This window comes from Helianthus annuus, chromosome 10, assembly GCF_002127325.2.
Source record: "Helianthus annuus cultivar XRQ/B chromosome 10, HanXRQr2.0-SUNRISE, whole genome shotgun sequence".
NCBI classification, from domain to species: Eukaryota; Viridiplantae; Streptophyta; class Magnoliopsida; order Asterales; family Asteraceae; genus Helianthus; species Helianthus annuus.
The window spans coordinates 103,682,811-103,704,853 of NC_035442.2; the positions used below are offsets into that span (position 1 = coordinate 103,682,811).

At 36.8% G+C, this 22,043-nt stretch overlaps 1 long non-coding RNA gene and 1 other non-coding gene across 4 annotated transcripts; one reads left to right on the forward strand and one right to left on the reverse strand.

The window, feature by feature from the left end:
• The first annotated feature begins 229 nt into the window (after positions 1-229).
• Positions 230-2,518, forward strand: LOC110885228. Of its 3 annotated transcripts, none has more exons than XR_004870165.1 (7): positions 230-481; positions 1,342-1,479; positions 1,539-1,613; positions 1,699-1,856; positions 1,936-2,086; positions 2,152-2,246; positions 2,335-2,518. It is a non-coding gene; the product is annotated as an uncharacterized LOC110885228 (long non-coding RNA). The 3 variants fall into 3 exon arrangements; XR_002561970.2 differs by having other exon boundaries at positions 1,342-1,476; XR_002561969.2 differs by lacking the exon at positions 1,342-1,479.
• A 10,808-nt stretch (positions 2,519-13,326) lies between these two features.
• LOC118483583 lies at positions 13,327-13,433 on the reverse strand. The gene has a single exon (XR_004870871.1). It is a non-coding gene; the product is annotated as a small nucleolar RNA R71 (small nucleolar RNA).
• Positions 13,434-22,043: the final 8,610 nt, after the last annotated feature.

The following is a 22,043-nucleotide window of genomic DNA, read 5'->3' on the forward strand; positions in this document are numbered from 1 at the left end:
CTACGTATTGCCTAATACAAAACACGAAATAACATAATTACCCACTAAAAAATAGATTACAAAGCACCATTAAATGTTTACAAGTTATGCACCTCTATAAAATTGATTTTTTGAGGCTTAAGGTTGTTAATAGCACCAAAATATACAATAAAATTGATTTTTTGCGCTAAAACTTTTAGATAGCACCAAAATACTTATATACCGAAATTCAAATTCAAATCGAAATCTAACTTCATCTTTATATGTTTCATTCCCCCCAATTCATTCTCCCAAATTGTAGCCTCCCTCCCACGGTCCCACCTCACCTCCGATCTACCGCCCGTCCCACCTGCGTCCACCTTCGATCCATCGCAGCCGCTCCACTTCTGTCCCACCCTTTTTGACCGACAACCCCAATTGCAGCCACCACCACCGCTCGCAACCACTACAACCACTCGCATCCACCACCGTCGTTCGTCACCACCACCATGCATTTCAACATGTAATTTTTCTTTAATCTTTGTTGATTTTCAGTTCTTTATACGGTGTTTATGTATATGTTTGTTAGTATGTATGTAAGGTTTTTAGGTATAGTGATTCGAGAGGTTGAGTGTAATGGATGTAGGGTTTTTTTTTGAATTTTTAATCACTTTAAAGTGAATTGGGGGTGTAGTGAAGGCTAAGATTTCAATCATTCTCACTTCAAACAACTCCACCTCTGTCAATTGGAAGTTCGTCTTTTTCCCCCTTTTCAATCTTCTATAGTCAAAGATAAAAAAACAAAGAAATTTAGAAAAAAAGCTTTAAAATATTACTTATGTTATTATGACATGTTGCACATATCTTGAGGAACTGCTATTGACATTTGATGTACAGTGGGTTGGGCAATTTGACATCCTTTTTAATATGCATATATGTATGTGAGGTTAATGGAGATTGACAAACCTGTTGTTTTAACCCACTTCTATTCCAATATATAAACTGCAGGTCACAAAAGCATGGTTAGCTCTGTTATTTATAACTACAAGTTTTTTTTGGGGCTTTTGTAAATACTATATTAAGTCTGAATCTTTTCAGCCATGTAAATTTATGTTTGTATGTATATCTTTAGAGAACATTAAAAGAACTAATTAGGAATTAAATATAAGATGTGAAATTTAAGCTTATATACTACGGTGGGTAAAGAACTTTTTTACTCTTTCATATCACGATGGCCAAAACAGTTTCGTCATCCGAGAGTGTATAGCACATATAAAACTATTACATTAAAAACATTTATACATCATTCTACAATTATGAGTCGATTATAATCACATGCGCGAGGATGTAGTTAAATTGTAGCTTTTTATGGTTAAATTGTAGCTTCTGAATGGAGATGCACCAAGCAAATCAAGTGCCTCGAGAATGGTCTCGAGTCACGGATCACCTTGTCATAAAAGTTCCTCGTCATAAACACAAGCCAATGACACCACGAAGACTTCAGATTATCGTCCACAAGTAGTTTATATTAATTTTGATTTATTTGTGCATTTTATAACACCTTTTTTTTGTTATTTTAGCTTGAAGTCGACCCATTTGTACAAATCCAACCTCCGGGATATGTAGTGCAACCTCAAGGCAATTATATGAGTTTGGTAACTAATTAAAGACTTATTTCTATAAGAATCCAATATATACATGTGTGTATATTGAATTTACTAACTTTGTCACATTTTTTAGGCAGTTCTTTGAGTCGCCCAATTCTAGTGCTTTTTTCAATCCACAAAAAATCATTGGATCACGGTGTAAAACACTTATTGAAGACATTAAAAAAACGTAAAAGAAATACGTGAGCTTCATTCTAAAAAAGTGTTCTATCTTGCACCATACTTAGCCGGGTAATATAAATTCCTCACCATACATACACATACGCATACAACACATACTTAATATGTTCTATAATTTTTATTTTTGTAGTAAACATTGGTTGCTTATAATTGTTTACCCGGGCTTCAAATTTGGCTATATTGTTGATTCTATAAATGAAGGGAAGACCCATAAAAATTACATGCTCGTCAAGATCATTGAAGAAGTTTTTAAGATTAATTTTAAGTGGCACATGTCACAGGTATGTGAATACTTTATTTGTTTAAAATAGTCTGGTTAAAGTAACTCATTCTAAATATGATGCAGTGCAAACAACAGAAAGGCAATTAGGAATATGGGTATATGGTAATCAAACATATGAAGAGTTTATCGACTCTATACAATATGATTTGGTTAACCGAGTGAGTTTTCGTAAATATTCATAAACTTTGTTTATTGCATTAAATTATATATATTTGAAATCTAACTTTTGTATTTATTTCTTTTTAGCTTTGGAATGAAGAAGGGTATTTTGAAGAATCTTAAATTGAGAATTTAGTGGTAGATTTAATGTCGGGATTTATTAAAAAGATGTTTTGATCTTGTAAGCATTAGTTTGTGTTTCATACTTTTGTAATTCCGTATACTTGAACGGGTTGTTGGGTTGTTTAATACTAGTTAACTTTTGTCGTGAGCATGTGCATTTGTGTGTAATTGGATTATATTGGGAAATATTACTAAAAATTATGGAATTCTGCAAAAATATTAAAAATTTATATTTTTTTTCTTGTCTTATTTTTTGGTGCTATGGAGATTTGTTTATTGGTGCTATATAGAATTATTATTATTTGACACGTGTTAGTTCTATATTAATTTTTTGGTGGTGTGTTTAAAGATTTAATGGTGGCCTGTTTAAAGATTTAATGATTTTTTGGTGCTCTTATTGAACAGCACCAACAAATCCCATTATTTGGTGGTATATTTGTTAGTGCTCTATGGTACAACATAAAATAAAGCATAAAATACAGCACCAAAAAAGCTATTTTGTACTAGTGGGTGTTACATGGTCAGTTGACTACAAAACAGAGGTACTTCTCAGCACCAAACACATCCGTCAAACTGATCTTGATGTAAGTGGTATTAATCATGGTTGCAAAAGTCGCTAGGCGGCCCCTAGTCGGTCAACCGGGGAGTTGAGAGTACTCGGCCTACGTGGAGAGTACACGGGGAGTACTCGGACATGTTAATTATGAAGAAATTAGTTTTCGAAAATTAAATATATGTCATATAACATAAATTTACTAATATCTATAACAAATTACGTGAGAATGATATTCATTCACTAATATGATAGACATAGATATTGTGTTTTATTGTTGTTTTAAAATAAAACTCGGCCTGAGTTGACCTCCTAGATCCGATTCTGACCAAGGTTGACCACGTTTGATCGATTCCGACGGCGGAGTTGAAGAAAGTCGTTTCGGCAGGCTACCTTGTAGCGCTTACTTGGGGAGTACTCGACCTTGGAGACCTTGTTTTACAACCATGGTATTAATGAATAACTCGTTGGTCACATTACTTACCTGGGTAAAAAAAAGTTACCAGTGGATATTAACAAGGGAGCATTCACATGTTGTATTGTTAAAAGAATGTCGTCGGTTGTCATGTTGGACAACCCTAGTACATTCAGTGACATATTAGTGGTGGAATTCTCGGTGTCGGGTGTACGCTATTAGGAACAGAGTTCGTGCAGACCCATGCCATCCTTTTGGTAGCATTTGAGTTCCCATACATAAACCAATCATAACATGTTTTGTTTTCTTATGGATGATTTTACTTCTCACTGATAGCTAACTTTTCATTTAATTAAATAGATAAATACATAAATGTTTCTAATTTCCTGTAACTTGAAAAAATGCGCCCCAAATCATAAAAATATATCATAAATCATTTTTTTCATTACAATCATAACATGTTTTGTTTTTCGTTTAAAATCGGTCTTGAACCTAGTCGGGTTCTGCCTGGGTCAGGCCAGTTTCACAGCCTTACTCAACCCCTATAAGGTACAAACTGTAAATGTGTATGGTGGTGATTAGCCTTTTCGAGTAAGGCTGAACTCCAAAGAAAAGCAGGAAAGAGACGAGAGTATTTGGGGCAATTTTCTTAATATTTCTCAATGCAAATGCAAATGCAAGGAATTTAAATACATAAACAATTGCAACAGACTCCACTAATTTAGCAACTACTCCATGACTCGACTAACTTCTAATTTTTTTTTTTTTGAATGGCTAACGTTACCCTCCCAAACTCCTATATTTACAAATAACTCACCCTTGCTTGGGATTGAACCCAAGATCTCCCACTAAGAGGCAAGAGCCTCTACCAAGTGAGCTAGCCGTCTAACTTCTAAATGCATGCACTTTATTTGGCCATATGGACTGCATGGCTGACTCAAACTTTCGTGAACTAATTGACACATGCAGAATTAAAATAATGGACTCTTAATAATTGAACTGGGCTTAGTCATCCCTCAAACGCATGGGCTTCATAAGCTTCCTTTTGGGCCGCACACCTTCTATCGAACTGGGCTAATCCAGAGCTGTATCAACTGCCCCCTCTTAAATTGCAGCTCGTCCTCGAGCTAAGCAGTAGTGAAAGTGGCCACAAATTCTGGAAAATGCTTTTGTAGATCTTCCCATTGTTTCCAAGTTGCCTCTTCTTGAGCCTTGTTTTTCCATGCAATTAGTAACTGTTGAACTCCATTGATGATGCGAGAATCCAAAACTTCGTGTGGAACTAGCTGGTGGTATTCGAAATTCGGTAAATCTGGAATAGCAACCTGATTTGGATTACCAAATTCCTGTTGTAGTAACGAAACATGGAACACCGGATGTACTTTCTATGTCTGCGGTAATTCCAGCCTGTAAGTGACTGCACCGATACCTTCTAAAATTCTGCAAGGCCCGTGGAACCGTTTTGAGAGCTTCTTACTTGAGTGTGATGATACCGAATGTTGCCTGTAAGCATTAAGCCTCAAATAAACCTTATTACCAATAGTGAATTCCTTATCCAACCGATGTGTGTTGACTAATGAAGACATGCACCATTGCGCCTTCGTTTGCATTAAGTCTCTCATGCTTAATAAGTGAAGCAGAAGCGCCCGGTGTATAATGAAGAACATCCGGATTCGGTCTTCCATATAGGCCTGAAAAGGAGACATATTAATAGAGGAATGGTGCGGAGTGTTATAGCAGTATTCCGCTAGGTACAAATAACGGCTCCATGAAGTGGGTTCGTCACTTGCGAATGCTCTAACGTAGCCTTGGAGACACGATTCACCAACTTCCGTCTGACCGTCGGTCTGTGGGTGGTAAGCAGCTGAATACTTTAGCCTCGTACCCATGTGCTTAAACAACTCTCTCCAAAATTTACTAAGGAAGACAGTGGTGGAGCTAGAAGAAAATTTCAGGGGTATCCCGATTTTTTTTTGAACCTTGAGATATTATAATATTTGCTTAAGTGTATCTGATAAATAAAAAGAGAAGAAAAAGACATTTGCACTAATTTGCATTTCGCCGACAAAGTTGAGAGTACTGACAAAACTAGAAGTTTTCAACTTGAGGGTCATAATAGTAATATTTTGCATTCGTTAGTGTATTTAACTAAATGGTTTACGCAAAGGAGGTCTTTCGTTACTTTTTGTATGCTTACTCGCTTTCAAATAGTAATTGAATAACCATTAATTGGTTCACGTATAGTCACAATAATTAAAATTCATATTCGTAATTTTAATTTTTAATTCATCTTTTTTTTTAGGTTTTTACACATTCGTATGAGAAACAATTGAATAAAATAGTAAAATATGGATTAAATGAAATGATGCATATATTAATAACATATATATTTTTAATAATACAAAGTATATAAAATAATTCATGTCTGATTAATAATTAAGTTAAACAAATGTAACTACGTAAGAGGAATGAGTTAAATGCCAAAATGGTCCCTGATGTTTGGTTACTTTTGTCACTTTAGTCTAAATCTCAAACCTTTTGAATCTGGTTCCCTATGGTTTCAGTTTTGTTGTTGTTTTCATCTAAAATCCAAATTGGGTCTAATTTTTCAGTTAACCACTCTCCTTTTTGTCGTTTCCTCCCTTTTAATGAAGGGCGAAATGGCCTTTTAACGTTTTATTATAACAAATTAAAAAAAAATCACAAAAGGGATTGGGGTTGAAGAAGGGACGGTTAGGGTTTTATAAAGGGACTTTGTGAATTTGTTTTTGTTTTTTTAATTTGTTATAATAAAACGTTAAAAGACCATTTTGCCCTTCGTTAAAAGGGAGGAAAACGACAATAATTAGTGTGGTTAACTAAAAAATCAGACTCAGTTTTGATTTTGGATGAAAATGACAATAAAATTGAAACCACAGGGAATCAGATTCAAAAGATTTAAAACTGATCAAACCTCAGAGACCATTTTGGCATTAACTCTTGAGGAATTAATACAAAGTACTTTAAAATAACTAATAAAATAATTCATGTCTCACTGTGTTATCTCCTAGATTCCTAGATTGAAGTGAAAATAAATAAATTTAAATATATATATATATATATATATATATATATATATATATATTAGGTTTATATACAAATATTCTTTCTTCTCTCTTCTTTCCAAAAGTTACACGCAGCCTCCTTTTTCGTTTCCAAAATTTACATGCAAGCCTTGCCGTCGGAGAACGACCTGAAAAGAAAAACAACCGGAAAAATATTTTAGATTGTATCTGCACCAGTCACTATTCTCTTTAAGATACTATTCTCTTTAAGATCTAAATACCTAAAGATACAAAATTTCAAGGTTTAAACTAAGAAAAAGTTCTTTGTTGAGTACTCCGTCAATGGTTTGGTTGATGGTTGAGGGGTAGCCCGGGCTACCCTTCCCTCCTCATTAGTTCCGCCCCTGAAGGAAAATGGGGTCACCATCCGTTACAATCGGAATAACTCTTCTAATGAACTAAGTAAGTGTGACATATGTAACCGTACAAAGTAAGTGTGTGTTCAAATGAAAAATAACACATAAAGCCCAAATAAACAGATTAACACCTATGCACATAAACACGCAATGGTTTTCATACATGATAAAAAATCCATTTTTATTCAAAACTTATTGGCTTCGCGAATTTTGGAATTTAATCTCAAAATTCTTTGGTTGAAGTCTAGAGTTTCTCCCAGAAAACATCGCTAACAACCATTGGCTCTAATACCAACTTCTGTCACACCCCAAAAACGTCGCAGCGGAGATATAAACATAGTGGTGACGAAAGTTGGTGCCCATAAATATCTTGGTGAACGATGCATTGTTAATGTTGGACATTCAACTTAATTAAAACATATTTTAAAGCTTAATGTTTAAAAGCACACCACAACCATAACATAGTTAAGTTGTCTTGATCCTTATGGATCTTAATACATAGGTCCCAAGTTTTAAAAGTTGTCCAAAACATTTATTTAAACAAGACATGTATCAACAACCACAAGATACGCCAAAATTCCCGAAGCCGAACTCAAGTACCTGAAGAACACGTTAAAATCAAGTGTCAACACAAAAGAAGGTGAGTTCACATATCCAAATTATAAACAATTTGATCCAAGGAAAACTTTCTAATAACGTGTTTATTATCAAAACATCCATATAATTTTAAGAAAGTCATTTTATTTTCTTAAAAAAAAAATCCAAGGGTCAGTCGTCGCAAGCGTTTCACAAAAACCTTCGAACAAAGCATCTTCCCAAGTTTACATATTAAATTGATAGCATCATATGTTCAGATTCGTAAGTTTGCAAGACATTACGAGCTATATATTAACAATGAAGGTATAATCAAAGCTAGACAATAACAGAATATCAATTCGTCGCTTGACTTGACACGAAGCTACTAGTCACGATGGGGTGGTCAACCCGATAGATCTATCAAAAATTCCACGTGTGCAATACTTAAATGATTAAACGACAATATTTGTGCATGCGCCCATAACGGGCCATCTATAATGCCTGCCTCATGAACAATATATATCCTACTAATATTGATAAACTTAATATATCGCGTTGTACGAATTCCTCGAAGTCCCCACCGAGACATAAGCCTATATCCGATGCTTATTCTCTTGAGATCAAGCAAATTCGTCCCAACTTTAGATTTAAGCATTTTTAAATCTACACAGTCGTTTTCTTCCAAACATCGTAATAATCCCCGTTTCTCCCCGAAACATATTTATTCGTCAAAACCGTTTCTACCCGAAACATATTTATATCATCAAAACCATATATTTTCCATGAAAATATACATTTAATATAACCAAAGGTATGTTTTATACAAAAACATCTTTAATCCTTTTTAATGCGTGTTCTTCCCACAAACATATACAAAATAGTAAAAAGAGGGGGTTTTAGTGACACTCACCTTTGGGTGCGTGATTATATTAGCGCAATCCCACAATTGATCTACACGTCCTAATTTACATAGGCACGATTTAATAATCAACAATTCACAAAATACCTAAGTTTCTCCGATACTTAGAATTTTTCACACACTTTAAGACTTTTCGAAAACTCATTATTTTTATTATGTTGGCGTATTTATATATATATATATATATATGTTCATATACATATATACATATATAGGATTAGGATCATGAGTGAACAACTTCTTGAGAGTGAACTGAGTGAACTAATCTTGGCCATTGATCAATTTTTAGATTAAAAGGGTAAGATTGACATTAGCCAATTACTTTTAATTAAAATCCCTTAATTTTCTCCTCTCTCAACTCTCTCTCATTTTTAATTATTTCTCTATTATTTTAATTATAAGAGATTGAAGGGCTAATGTTTTTTTTAAATAAACTGTTATGTTCCTTTTAAAATTAAATATTAAACTTAATTAAATTATGATTTTTAACATATGTGTATACAGGTCAGTATATACAAGACTTATACACTTGTGTATTATTACATCTTGTTTTCACGGGTCAGTATAAACCAGATTTATACACTTGTGTATTATTCAAGTACATATGTGTATACGCGCCGGTATATACCAGACGTATACACCTGTGTATTATTCAACTACATAGTGTATACATGTCGATATATACCAGACTTATACACTTGTGTATGACTACATATTGTTTCCACTATACATCTTTTCATCAAACATTGATCTAATACATATATGTATAGAGAATGTAATTAAATACTTTTAATTGTTTTCTAGATGGAACAATATTTGATAATGTTTGTATTTTTTTTTTAAATTATGAAATATTAAGTTAGGTAATATGTGAGAGAAAAAATATCTAGAGAATGTAATTAAATATTCTTTTAATTGGAAAGAGAAATCAGGAGAAAGAAAAAATTAATTAATTAAATGAAGATAGAAATATACAGTTATACCCTTATGTCTATTAAAATATATGTAAGTTACAAAAGATAATTACAATCTTGCCATTAAAGAAAAAATCTAGATCTACAAAATCAATGGTCAGGATAAGTTCATTTTATTCACAAATAAATCATTGTTCACTCATGAACCCTACCCTACATATATATATATATTAAGAGCTTTGCGACTTGAACGATTTTATTGGTGACCCTTATTATGTTATATCCGTAAACACACCCGTTTATAAGCAATATATCTACGATTTGCGCGTCGTAATATATATACATAAACCTGCACATATATTTAATATCGTAACACGCGTAATCTCGTCAACTTATACACTTCATCATTTTTAAAGCATTTATTCATGAAATAACTTATTAAGTTAACCTATGTATCAATTTTCATGCTTGACAAATAAGTTACCCATTTAACACAACTTTACCGATGTTACCACTTTAAACACACAAGTGTACATGCATAGTCTAAATCCCGCTATCATGTCAACATTTAACATATCATCATACACATATTCTAAATCACATAGCACATTGTAACACGACTTAACATATCATCATACACATATTCTAAATCACATAGCACATTGTAACACATAAGGTTCACCCATGAACAACCCATTCCAGTGTACATTGAAAAACGTGTGTTTCAGTGATTCGCTAACGTTTTCGGGCGTCGAAAGTCACGTGTGACTAAACAAACACCAAGTAAACTTAATATAAGTTAAAATACTTATATTTATATCAAAAATATCAGTTTACTTACTGATCTAAAACAGTTTTATAAAAACCCTCCGAAAAGCCGATTTTTAACCGTTTTACCGCATAGTTTTGCATCGAACGTTACTATAACCATCCCAAATCATAATGACTTGATATTTTAACATAATGCGTGTTATTTACTAAGTAAAATGGTGTTCATACTCATGACAACTCAGATTTCATGCAAACCACTTAAATCATACAAGTTTCATCCATTTTACCATTTTTCAAGCTTCATGTACCACATGTAAAGCTATCTAACCTATGACAAAATTTCCTATCATTATAACACTTCAAATAATAATATTTTTAGTGTTTGTAATCTGATCTAACTCACTTTTGTCATAACATAACAAATTCATCAACTTATGATCCTTTAATCATCATGCATGCTCATATACAAGCACCTAATGCATGTATATCACAACTTCATATCACAAGAACTTAATGCATCAATACCCATCTTAAATTCATGTTCAAATATTCAAAGATATCTTCATCATATCATCATCATGTTAACATAAATGTTTGCAACATTCTTTCAATTATACTAACTAACAAAACCCACATGTGCATATACATATATATACATACACGACACATGCATACATACAAATGTATTTCCAAAATTTTCCTTTTTCACATAACCAACTCAAATCACAAGAACCTTTATATGACACCTTTTTGATCATACATTGATGTGTGTAAAATGCAACATATAAATCACATCAATTAAGGCATAAAACTAACCCTTTTTAAGTACTAATGTTGGAAAAAGAGTGTTTTTGTCTTCCTTTTGTATTTTCAGGATGAAATGAGCTCAAAATCACAAAAGAAGCAAAAAGACAACTAATTCTACCATAAATACAAGAAAAGGAACAAAAGTAGACTGCCCGGACCCTCAATGACACCTCCCAAGGCAAAGGAGAAGAAACAGAGTCTGAACACGCCCCGTGTCCAGCGAACACGGGGGCGTGCCCAGGAAGCAGCAGAAAAGACAAACCAGTAGAAGCTTCCATTGCCCACCACGGGGCCGTGTCCAGCGGGCACGGGGGCGTGGTGAAAGTACAGCAGGCGCATTAATTGTAATTCGCAATTACAATTAATGAAGAGAGAGAATGTCAGACGGGCACGGGGCCGTGTCCAGCGGACACGGGGCCGTGTCCAGCCTTCTGTTCAGCCTATAAATAGAGGAGCTTGGCTTCATTCTCTCTCATCCCTTGGCACACCACCTCTCTCACACTTCATCCACCACCCACCACCACCATAACACCATCATCCACCACCATCATCCATTGTCCATCGTAGAGTGTGTGAGTCGTCTCGGGATCCAAGATTGATCGTAAGAGTTCTTGACAATCAAGGCCATGTTTGCCTAAGTCTCTTACATCACTTGGTGAAGACAAGTGTTTAGTATAATACTTTTTATTTTTAATCTTTTGCACTTTTTATTTGGTTTTGTATTAATGACTTTAATAACTAGTTACTTATGTTGAAGGTGATCTTTCCTTATCGTTTGTCCGTGGTGTCTTGGCATTATTTTACTGTCTATATAAAATAAAAGATTTTCACCATTCATATCTCCACGGTCTATATGGAGGTATGTTGGCTACCTGGTCGGGGGTTAAGGGAACGGTTTGGTAAGGGTCTTGCCCTTGTTCAGCGTTTAGAGGTCCTGCTTGGGACCTGGGTCAAATTTAGTAGGATCTCCTTCAATGGCCATAGGTATTGGATGGCGGGGATCCAAACTCTTTGACCCCCTCATAAGTTAACTACTATTAATACTATAACCCGGCTATTTAGGACTGTATCCCTGCTGACTCAGACTACTTAGCCGAGGGTAACGTCACCGCCAAAAGCGGGGCCTACCACAATTTGCATTAATAACTTAATTCATTATCTTTCAATAATCCGACCCTTTAGGATTGTATCCTTGCTGACTCAAACTACTGGGTTGAGGGTAACGTCGCCTTCAAAAGAGGGGCCTACTACAATAACTAAGATAATCTCTTAAACAAGTGCAAAAGTGCAAAAATAATCAAAGGTTATACTAATACACGTGTCGGATCCAAGTGATTCATCTTGTCTATCTGTTTTTATTTTATTTTTATTTTCAGCAATTAGTTAGTTTTTATTTTTCTTAGTTTAAAACATTTTTCTAACTTTTTGATTTGATTAGACGTTGAGGATAAACCGGTATTAAAAGCTCTTGTGTCCTTGGACGACCTCGGTATCTTACCAACACTATACTACGTCCACGATGGGTGCACTTGCCCATATGTGTGTTTAGTGTTAGTAAATATCGTGTTTTATAAATTTAAAACTTGGCTAAAAGTGTAAAAAGGGGCTTAAATACTCATCAAAAATATAACACACTTCACGCACATCAAGTTTTTGGCGCCGCTGCCGGGGACACAAGGATTTTAAGAAAGTTAGGAATCAACGGCCTAATCATATTTTTATTTTTCTTTAATTTTTTAGGATTTTTTTTTAGATTTTTAGCTTCTGCAGAGCTCGGCACGGGGCCGTGCCTGGTCGGACACGGGCCGTGCTCAGCATCGTTACTGGCAGTTTTTGTTTTTCAAGTTACAGTAGGCTGACCACGGGGCCATGCCGGTGCAACACGAGGCCGTGTCCAACTTCCAGTAACTGGGATCTGGAAAACAACCACTGCAATTCCGACCACGGGGCCGTGTTCGCTCAACACGGGGCCGTGGTGAACCTTCTGACCAACATTCTTTTCTGTTTTTATTGCAGGACTTGGAACCCGACGCCATCCTCACGTAGTGTATGAGCTCCAGTTCTAATAAAGACATAAAGGAACCGCTAGAAGAACCCGAACGCTTTCTCAGAAAAAGGTTAAAAGCCAAAAACCAAGAGAAGGTTTCGGGTGATCCACCCCCAATGGCGGACCAACGTACCCTTATGGATTATCTACGGCCCACCGTAGGTAATCTAGGCGCCGCTATCAATGCTCCGAATGTCGAAGCCAATAACTTCGAACTTCGACCGCATTTGATACAAATGCTCCAGAACTCCGCAACCTTCCACGGGCTTGCGGACGAGGATCCCCATCTACATATAACTAATTTCTTAGAAATATGTGATACCTTTCGGATCAATGGAGCATCAAACGACGCCATCCGCCTCCGTATGTTTCCATTCTCACTAAAAGACCGAGCGAAAGCTTGGCTCAACACCCTCCCAGCTGGATCGGTAAACACCTGGGATGAACTAGCCCAAAAATTTCTATATAAGTATTTCCCTCCTGCTAAAACTGCTAAATTAATGGCTGAAATTAATACATACTCACAAGAGGACGGGGAATCCTTATATGAAACTTGGGAAAGGTTCAAGGAGCTATTACGCAAGTGTCCCCATCACGGCCTCGCAATATGGCAACAAGTGTCCACTTTCTACAATGGATTGTTGCCACACACTAGGCAGACACTTGATTCTAGCTCCGGGGGACTTTTAGGTAACCGACGCCCACATGAAATATATAATCAGATTGAGGAAATTGCTCAAACCAATTTTCAATGGCACACCCCCCGGGGAAATAAGTCTATCGCCCCGGGCGCCCATAAGGTCGACGAAAGCACTTCTTTACAAGCCCAAATCGAGGCCCTTTCTTCAAAAATAAAAAAATTAGAAATGACAAAAACAGTCTCGGTTATGGCTTGTGAAGGGTGTGGTGGGTCACATGAAAATTGGAGTTGCATGAAAGAAACGAACGATCAACAAGAAATGGTAAACTACATTGATAATAGACCTAGGCCGTCGGGTCCTCCAACGGGAACTTACAACCAAGGATGGCGAAACCACCCAAACCTTGGTTGGAGGGAACCCGGCAATAGTAGTAACCAACAAACCCAACGTACAAACTTTCAGCAATCAAGAAATGAGTCACAAAATTTCACTCAACAACAAGGTGGACGAGAAAGGCTCGAAGATACTATATCTCGCCTCGTCTCTGACACTGATAAGAAAAACTCGGAAAGATTTCTACAATTAGAATCTAATTTTAGGAATCAACAAGCTAGCATTCAAAACATAGAAAAACAAATAAATCAACTAGCACAAAATTTTTCCGAGAGACCGCAAGGCGCATTACCTAGCAATACCGAAACAAACCCAAAGGCGCAAGTTCACCTCATCACACTACAAAACCGCACCGTAAGGCCTGCAGAAGTACCTCCACCTGCGGAAGAAACAATGCCAACACCTCTGCAGGAAAAGAACTCTCCTCCATCACCAGAGCCTACCAAGGCTCCTCGAGTTCCGTACCCCGGTAGGTTAATTCGTCAAAAGACCAATGAGCAATTCGCAAAATTCGAAAGTCTGTTAAAACAATTGCATGTCAATATTCCTTTTATCGAAGTCCTAACCCAAATGCCCAAATACTCTAAATTTATGAGGGACTTCCTTACACATAAAAAGAAAATTGAAAATTTGCAATTAGTTAATTTAGGCGAAGAATGCTCTGCCCTCGTACTCAATAAACTACCCCAAAAGAAAATCGATCCCGGAAGCTTCACGATTCCATGCTCAATAGGGGAATCGCCCGTTCGCAATGCCTTGGCCGACCTAGGGGCTAGCATTAACCTCATGCCCTCATCAATGTTCAAAAGGCTTGGCTTGGGAACCACGAGCCCTACAAAAATAAGCATACAACTCGCTGATCGATCCGTCAAGTTCCCACAAGGTGTCATCGAGAATGTCTTGGTAAGGGTAAGCAGATTCGTTTATCCAGTTGACTTTGTCATACTCGATATGGAGGAAGACACCGAGGTCCCCCTTATACTAGGGAGACCCTTCCTTGCCACGGCACAAGCAGTGGTAGACATGAATGACGGGACACTCACTTTGAGGTATGGGGATGATGAGGTGAAGTTCGGAGTTGGGAAGAGAATAGGGGACGACGACCCAGTCAATTACATGAAGGTTATTGATTCGAGCCTGGATGCCGCTCTCCGACGGTGTAACATGGGAAGCCAGGCATCCCACTCAGAAGATATATAACCTCGACTCGGGTCTAGCCAAGGACCCTTATAAACGTGGCGCACCACGGAGGCATTCCGCGGAACTATCCTTAGTTTAGTTTAATCTTTTAGTTTTTGCAGAATAAAACACACTCATGGTGGTAATGGATGAAAAAGGGAACGAGAAAAATGGAACCATGCACGAAGAACAGAGCAACCCGACAAAAATCTCCATCACAGAAGGCTCAACATGGGCCATGCCCAACCAACACGGCCCCGTGCTGAGCCCCTGCAGAAAATCACCCAGTTCAGGTAACTGGACACGGGCCGTGTTCAGCGGACACGCCCCCGTGTCCAGGCTTCTGTTTCAATTCTCTAATTTTTGTTACTGGCACTTGACCACGGGGCCGTGCCCGGTCAACACGGGGCCGTGTCCAGGATGCCAGTAACACAAAACTTTGCTTTTAAACCCACTTTTACACATTCTAATCAACCAAAAACATTATATTTGGACACATTGAGGACAATGTGTAATTTAAGTGGGGGGGGATGCTAAAACCTTGAAATTTTGCAAAATCCTAAACACAATCCTTACACAAAACTCTATTGGAACCGCTAAACACCCCAAATTTTTTCAAAAACTTTTTCATTTTTTTTATTTACTTGTCTTAGTTTAAGTTGGGAATAACAAGTTCTAAAAAGGTTATATTTTTACAAGTTTACAACCGATAGCGTCGTGATAAAAAAAAAAAAAAGAACCAACATAAGAAAATTATGAAACGGCATGACAAGCTTAGTTAAAAATTCGATTATATATACTTGGTCACATAAAAACCCATTCCCACAAAAGTGAGTTTTGAGCCTTTATTGAGCATAAAAATATACATATTTAGACTAAATGCTCATTTTTCGTTTCTTGTGTGAATAGCCGCTTGGTTCTTACAAATCTAGAACTTGCCACAACGATACATTCCCGGTCCTTACCAACTTAAACCCAAGTAAGTAAATGATGGAGGCATTAGGACTAACCATTTTTCTTTCAAAACCATTATTTTTCATTTTTTTTACTACCTACCAAAAATCCCCCTAGATAGCCCCTTTGAGCCTAAACCTTTCATTTCATTACCCCAAAACCCTTTTTACCCACCAAAAACCTTTTTATTTTTTCACCCTTTATTTTAGTAACAAGCTCGCTTTTCCGTAAACTCGCCTTTTTATGTGACGAAAAAAAAAATGATGATGAAGTAAAAAACAAACAAAAGCTATAAAAAAAGCTTGTTTGGAGAAATACTTCAAAATAAAAAGTCACTAAAAATAAGGTATTTTACGAAAACCGACGCTTTTTACGATTTTCGCCCTTTTTCCTAACCACTAACCCAACCACCCACCTTTAACCCAAGCCTAACCCTAAACCCCAAAAGTCCTCTTGATATTTACAAAGGTAAAAAGTTAAAAAGGAGGAGGATTGATTGCTTGGCAAGCCTATGGAAGGCGTAAGTTCCATGCCGCTCTCGAGTGATTCACTAAAAATATACACCTTCGGCCGAGTGTTGAGTGATCTCCCGTGAGGTATGTGAACGTGTATATAAATGGAATTTTAATAAGGCATGCTATGCCTGAATAAGTAATTTATCTTATGAAAAGTTCAAAATAAATCATAACGAATAGGATTGTAAATAAATAAAAATAAAACTTATAAAGACCTTGGATTCCCGACACTCTAGGACAAGCTAAAACATTCTCTTCTACCTATTCCATTTGGGAGTGTAAGCCACATTTAAAGAGTTTTGCTTGAGGACAAGCAAAAGTTCAAGTGTGGGGGTATTTGATGTGTGTAAAATGCAACATATAAATCACATCAATTAAGGCATAAAACTAACCCTTTTTAAGTACTAATGTTGGAAAAAGAGTGTTTTTGTCTTCCTTTTGTATTTTCAGGATGAAATGAGCTCAAAATCACAAAAGAAGCAAAAAGACAACTAATTCTACCACAAATACAAGAAAAGGAACAAAAGTAGACTGCCCGGACCCTCAACGGCACCTCCCAAGGCAAAGGAGAAGAAACAGAGTCTGAACACGCCCCGTGTCCAGCGAACACGGGGGCGTGCCCAGGAAGCAGCAGGAAAGACAAACCAGTAGAAGCTTCCATTGCCCACCACGGGGCCGTGTCCAGCGGGCACGTGGGCGTGGTGAAAGTACAGCAGGCGCATTAATTGTAATTCGCAATTACAATTAATGAAGAGAGAGAATGTCAGACGGGCACGGGGCCGTGTCCAGCGGACACGGGGCCGTGTCCAGCCTTCTGTTCAGCCTATAAATAGAGGAGCTTGGCTTCATTCTCTCTCATCCCTTGGCACACCACCTCTCTCACACTTCATCCACCACCCACCACCACCATAACACCATCATCCACCACCATCATCCATTGTCCATCGTAGAGTGTGTGAGTCGTCTCGGGATCCAAGATTGATCGTAAGAGTTCTTGACAATCAAGGCCATGTTTGCCTAAGTCTCTTACATCACTTGGTGAAGACAAGTGTTTAGTATAATACTTTTTATTTTTAATCTTTTGCACTTTTTATTTGGTTTTGTATTAATGACTTTAATAACTAGTTACTTATGTTGAAGGTGATCTTTCCTTATCGTTTGTCCGTGGTGTCTTGGCATTATTTTACTGTCTATATAAAATAAAAGATTTTCACCATTCATATCTCCACGGTCTATATGGAGGTATGTTGGCTACCTGGTCGGGGGTTAAGGGAACGGTTTGGTAAGGGTCTTGCCCTTGTTCAGCGTTTAGAGGTCCTGCTTGGGACCTGGGTCAAATTTAGTAGGATCTCCTTCAATGGCCATAGGTATTGGATGGCGGGGATCCAAACTCTTTGACCCCCTCATAAGTTAACTACTATTAATACTATAACCCGGCTATTTAGGACTGTATCCCTGCTGACTCAGACTACTTAGCCGAGGGTAACGTCACCGCCAAAAGCGGGGCCTACCACAATTTGCATTAATAACTTAATTCATTATCTTTCAATAATCCGACCCTTTAGGATTGTATCCTTGCTGACTCAAACTACTGGGTTGAGGGTAACGTCGCCTTCAAAAGAGGGGCCTACTACAATAACTAAGATAATCTCTTAAACAAGTGCAAAAGTGCAAAAATAATCAAAGGTTATACTAATACACGTGTCGGATCCAAGTGATTCATCTTGTCTATCTGTTTTTATTTTATTTTTATTTTCAGCAATTAGTTAGTTTTTATTTTTCTTAGTTTAAAACATTTTTCTAACTTTTTGATTTGATTAGACGTTGAGGATAAACCGGTATTAAAAGCTCTTGTGTCCTTGGACGACCTCGGTATCTTACCAACACTATACTACGTCCACGATGGGTGCACTTGCCCATATGTGTGTTTAGTGTTAGTAAATATCGTGTTTTATAAATTTAAAACTTGGCTAAAAGTGTAAAAAGGGGCTTAAATACTCATCAAAAATATAACACACTTCACGCACATCATACATGCATTCACTTTCCAAGAATCGTGACAATCAAGAATCAATCAAAAGTTAAAACTCAAACTCTAACACCCATACATACATACCTACGGCCACATATATATACACACTAGCCTCCATTTTTATTTGTTTAAAAACCCATTTCTTCTTATTTTCAAGCTTGTGAACAATCCAAAGATTAAGAGAAGCTTTCCACTATCATCAACATCACCAAGAACCAAGAACAAGATTTTTAAAGTAAGCTTTGTACATTCAAGGTTTTGGTGGGTTTTTGACGAAATTTGATGATATGGAGCTTGGTTCTTCTTGAAATCACCTTTGGACCTTCAAAACCACTTGGAAACACCTTGGAATGAACTTGGATCTTCCAGAAAAGCTTCAAAATTTGAAAATGGAGGTGTGGGAGGTGGGTTCGGCCGAGATAGAGAGAGAGTGAAGATTTTTTTTTTATTTTGATCTTGGAATTGTAATAATATGGACTGCTGAAATAGTATTAATCATTAGGTGATGTTTTCAAGTTCAACACTTGTCAAAAGAGAGAATGTGAGGACTCCCCCTAGCCGCCACCTCTCATATGCACACACATTTCGCATATATACATACACATGTATTATATATTAGGCAAAAACATGTATTTTAGTGGTCACCGGGTATTTTAACTAGCGTTTTAATCCCGTTTAAGGGCGTTTTAAATTATTTATTATCACTCTATAAAAATAAACTCGCAAAATTATTACTGAAATAATTATCAGTTGCCTTGACTGGCTGCGTTGACAGTATTTTGTCATATACGCGCAGTATCATGCGGTACGCGCTTAAACTCGAAAAATAGAGTTTCTTAGTGTTTTAATTTATTTTTCCTCCCGAACATGATTAAAAATACCATTTTAATCATAACGGAATATTTTTATGATTTTAACATCAATCGGGCGGTCACCGACGTTCGTTTCGCATTTTGTTTGTTACGCGATAAGCGTTTATCTTATTATTGCCAACATAATTTTTAACCATGTTTGGATTTACCAACACATCAAATACCATATATAAACACCAATATCAACAAAATATAGCCTTTTATTTATTCATGACACGTGTTAAACTTGTATGGTACAACATAAAATAGGCTCGTGTCACAAAATACATTACAATTTATATTTTCATTATCGCCGTGTCACGAAAACAAACAACTATGTCCTAATACGTTGGTAAACAATGCGAACAAACTATTCATGCTAGGAGAGTTCAGAAACTCCCTGAAACGACTAACTGACGATATGAAAACATATCATGTTAAACACTTATACAATATCCCTAATTATGAGAAACAATTGCAATGATATATATAAACTCTCCGGAAAAATGCCTAAACACGTAAATTATCCGATCTAAATAATAAACTAATAAATTCGGCACTTCGCAACATTTTTCAGCGTTTCGCAGCACCAACAAGGCTATTAGATAATGCTAATTATCTTAAACAATCTCGAGGATATCGAATATTTATTCAAGATATTATTACTGGTATCGTCGTGCACTTTCCGTATACTAACCGGTAATGACCCGGTATTGAAACGAGTGGTGTATTTAATATCCTAACATGGAAATAACTCTTCTAATGAACTAGTTAAACTTATATTAGCATCCTAAACGTCATTAACACCCTAATGATGCAAGAACACAACTAATGGCATAAATATCTATCATAAGTCTCTAGCACATGCCTATATACATTTTTTTTAAACCAAATAACCATAACCTATATCCCCCATGTGGGTCCCGCACACATTTCCTACATACTAGGCTTGATGATGAAAATGTAGAAAGATGGTATCTTGACTTATGAGACACTTGAAGGTTATAACCATCAAACACTTCACCATACTTCTCATTTCCCCAACTTTAAAAACAACCAAAACTCCTCTCTCTGTCTCTCTAGAAAGCTACGGCCAAACACCCTCTTTTAGTCTCTCCATCTTCAACACTTTAACACCCTAATTACAAGAATTCACAACCCTCATGAAGATGATCTAAGGTGATTCAAGACATGGAGGCTTTGTAGGAGCTTTGTTCTCACCCTTGGAGCTTGAAGATCATCTTGTTTACTTCATCATCTTCACCTTTGTAACATTTGTGCTTGTAATCATTGTGAACAGTTCAGTTATCAATAAAACAATGTTATTTGATCCTAATGTTTGTTTCGTTGTGTTTTACATTTTTCATGTTTTGACTTTTGTTCAATTTCAAACTCTACATCGCTTTCTGGAGAGTTATACGCAAACTGGTGCGTAAACGTACTCAGTTTAACGCGACAAATACTCCGGAACATCAACATATACTCAACATACCTTAAATAACCTTTACATAACTTAGAAATAAGTTTTGAAGGCTTTGGTATGGCAAAAACAAGTTAATTCGCTTACAGGGACTAAATTTGACAAACTGCGAAAGTATGCCAATTTGAACTGTAACGAACATTCCGGAACATGTCCATAAGTTAAACACACCATAAATATCCTTTACATAGCTTAGAAGTAGGCTTTGAGGGGTTTGGTATGCTAAAACAAACTTTTGGATCATTCAGGGGCTAAAAGTGTCAAAAAGTGCACAAGTTTGCACTTTCGCGCATAACTTACGTTCTGAATACATCCGGACATCCAAAAATTTATGTAAGCATCCTTATATTATGCCTTAGTGTTTGGCATGAGAAAAATCCATTCGTCGCGTCATTTGGATCATTTTTCACGCTTATGCGCATTCCGTCGTAATTAACCGAACATCGCGATCGTACGGCCAAACGAACCAACATCCGACACATTTTGAGCATGTTTCATGTCCACAATGTTTAGACATCATTTTAGGGCCCTAAAGTTGGCTTTACGGGCCTTAGAAGTGTTGGAAATGGCTTAAATACATAACAGGGACTAAAACTGTAATTGCTGAAAGTTTGGGCGGATCAGACAGGGCCAGGCGGCCCGCCTGAGCCTTGTGTGAATCCTGACGTGGGCCGCGTGGGACATGCAGATTAGATAAGATCGATTAGTCAGCAAATCTCAGCTGATTAAACCACAACCACATGATTTCACTTGCCCTTTCAGCTCATTAAGGGTCATTTTCAGTAACCACAACTTTTCGACAAGTGTACGCACGAGATTCGATCAAGTTTTTCAAGAAACGATCCTAACGGTTCGGGAAATACTATAAATACCCCACCCCCATTCTTGTTAAAACCCACAAAAATCTGATCTAAGCTCTAAGTTGGAACCTTTGTTTCATACCTGAGTTATTATGATCTAGATTAGCATTCGGGGACCCTCCGTAAGTATTCTTTCGTTCTTTTATTCGCTTTTCGAGTCCGAAAGTCAACGTTTTGTTGACTTTCTGCATTGACCAGCCTATGGTCAACACGAAGTTCGTTAGAACTTCATAACGTGAGCGTGATCACGATGGTTATAGTCCGTAGTGACTATACCTACTGATTACTACGTTATCTAGGCTCAGT